The sequence below is a fragment of the Petaurus breviceps genome, unplaced genomic scaffold (assembly GCF_028583685.1).
Source record: "Petaurus breviceps papuanus isolate PSGF00001 unplaced genomic scaffold, PetGlider_PUasm1.0 76, whole genome shotgun sequence".
In the NCBI taxonomy this organism is placed as follows: domain Eukaryota; kingdom Metazoa; phylum Chordata; class Mammalia; order Diprotodontia; family Petauridae; genus Petaurus; species Petaurus breviceps.
Genome location: NW_027186473.1, coordinates 39591140 through 39594094, shown reverse-complemented (window position 1 = coordinate 39594094; position 2955 = coordinate 39591140). Strand labels below are relative to the sequence as shown.

The following is a 2955-nucleotide window of genomic DNA, read 5'->3' as shown; positions in this document are numbered from 1 at the left end:
TTGCCTTGCCTTGCCTTGCTTTGCCTTGCCTTGCCTTGCCCTGCCTCACCTCTTTTCTTTCCCTTTCTTTTCTTTTTCTTTCTTTCTCTTTTCACACTGAATGTGGTGATTTTATTGATGATGCATAATATAAGACTCTAGGCTTCTAGCACCAGCTACAGGGACACTTTGGGACAAGGATGTGAATGGGATGATGGGATTCCCTATAGGAATGTAGGCTTTCCAGTGGTGGATCTCCTTTTTTTTTTGCTGGGGTTAAAGGTCCATGATTTTCCACTTTATTCTTTGGAAGTCAGTAGACCATGAGGTCTACTACACAGCTGCTATAACCATACTCATTGTCATATCAGGAAATGACCTTGACAAAATGGTCATTGAGGGCAATACCAGCACCTCATCAAAGGTGGAAGAGTGAGTATTGCTGTTAAAGTCACAAGATACAACCTCATCCTCTGTGTAGCCCAAGATGCCCTTCAAGGGTTCTTTCACTACTTTCTTAATACCATCATATTTGGCAGGTTTCTGCAGGGTGCAGGTCAAATCCACAACAGAAACATTGGAAGTAGGAACATGGAAGGCCATAACTGTGAGCTTCCCTTTCTGCTCAGGTATGACCTTGCCTATGGCCTTAGCAGCACCAGTAAAAGCAAGGATGATATTTTGGGTAGCACCATGCCCATCACGCCACAGCTTACTGGAGGGACCATCTACAGTCTCCTGGGTAGCAGTAATGGCATGGACTATAGTCATGAGTCCTTCCACAATGCCAAAGTTATCATGAATGACCTTGGCTAAAGGGTCCAAGCAGTTGGTGCAGGAAGCATTACTGACAATCTTATATATTATATTTCTCATAGTTTACTTCCATCATGAATATTGGGGTATCAGCAGAAGGGGCAGAAATGATGGCTCACTTGTCTCCACCCTTTAAGTGAGCCCCAGTCTTTTCCATAGTGGTAAAGACTCAGTACAGCATACTAGGCTCCAGCATCTCCTCTCCTGGAAGATGGTAACGGCTTTTCAATTGATCACCAGCTTCCCCTTCTCAGTCTTTTTTTTTTTTTGTATTTTTTGCTTTTTTTGGAGGGCAATTGGGGTTAAGTGACTTGCCCAAAGTCACACAGCTAATAATTGTGTCAAGTGTCTGATGCTGGACTTGAACCCAGGTCCTCCTGACTCCAGGGCTGGTGTGCCACCAGCTGTGCCACCTAGCTGCCTCATCCCCTTCTCAGTCTTGACAGTGCCTTTGAACTTGCCATGGTTTGAATCATATTGGAACATATAAACCATGTAGTTGAGTTGAATTAAGATGTCATTGATGGCCACAAAGTCTACTTCACCTGAGGTGAATGCAACCCTGGTCACCAGGCACTGAATCTGGTACAAATCCATTGACTCTGACCTTCATGATCTTGTCTCTGGGATGTGAATAAATCAGCAGAACCTGGCACTGATTTGGGGGGGGGAAAGTCCCAAACTAATATTTCCAAAACATAGATCTGATGATAATTCCCCCCTACTCACAAATTTTCAAAGACTCCTTATTGCCTCTGTGATAAAATATGAAATCCTTAGTCTGGTCATTGGAGTCCTCCACAATATGACTCCAACTTGCTTTCACACTATTATTCAATGCCCTTTCTAACATTCTTCATTTCAGTAACATTTGCCTCCTAGGTTTTTCCTTGATACATAAAACCATATTTCCCACCTTTGTGCCTTTGCATAAATTACTTCCCATGCTTAGAATGCATTCCCCTCCTCTTACTTCTGTCTTGTATATAGTAGAATCCCTAGCTTCCTTAATGTTCAATTCACCTTCGAGGTCCTACATGGGGCCTTTCCTAATTCTACCTATTACCTATTGGCCTCAAAATGACAGCATTACTTTGTATATCCTTTGTATTTACATATCGTTGTACTGGACATTTTCTTTTCTCACCCCCCCACCCTAATACAGTGTAAATTCATTAAGATCAGAAGCTTTTTTAAAAAATGTCTTTATTTTTTTAATCCCCAGGAATTAGCATGGTGCTTTGTGCATAATTTGTGTTTAATAAATATTTGTTGACATAAATTGAAATATTTGAAGGAAAGGTCATGTTGAAATGGAAACATCTGTGCTCTTTTGGAGGGTAGAAACAGAACAAATCGAAGTTATTGGAAGATAATTTTGCATTTTCAGTCATTTCCCAATCATCATGACCCCATCTGGGATTTTCATGGCAAAGATAATTAAGTGATTTGCCATTTCCTTCTCCAAATAATTTTATACAAGAGGAAACTCAGGCAAGCAGGGTTAAGTGACTTACCCAGGGTAATATAGCTAGTGCATTTCTGAGGCTGGATTTGAACTCAGGTCTTCCTGACTCCAGGCCCAGAACTGTAGGGTTGGTCTTGTAGCTAGAGCAAAGGATGGTAGGTAAGAGCTAGGTGGATCCACTCAAAATGTTTTGACAAGTTAAGAAAGTCTACAGCAATTTGGGCTGACCATGACTGTGATGAAACTGAGAGAATATGGGACAAGAGTCCTATCAAATATAGATGAACTGTGAATTGCACCACTGGGGAAAACTAAATGGACAAGAAAATTGGACCATTTAAGTATTTGAGAATATGAACAGCAACTTTATTCATTATAATGAAACAATATCCATGATTCATACAACCCTTTAAGATCTTCAAAGAACATTATATATATACATATATATGTATATGTATATATATACATATATATATATATAACTGCCATTTGAACTTTATAACAATACTCAGAGTTTGATACTACTAACTGTGAAGCTAGGCTCAGTGAGCTTAGAGCTTTATAACTGTAGAATAGGCTACTTTTTAAAGTGATGAACTTCTTAATATAAGAAATGTTCAGAAAAAAAAGAGGTTGTATTTGTGAAGGATATTGCTAATAGGTTTTAAGCTGTGGGTGTGATTGGTCATAAT

At 39.7% G+C, this 2955-nt stretch overlaps 1 pseudogene; it reads right to left on the bottom strand.

Moving 5' to 3' along the window:
* Positions 1–346: 346 nt before the first annotated feature.
* LOC138174655 (glyceraldehyde-3-phosphate dehydrogenase pseudogene) lies at positions 347–1392 on the bottom strand (annotated as a pseudogene).
* Positions 1393–2955: the final 1563 nt, after the last annotated feature.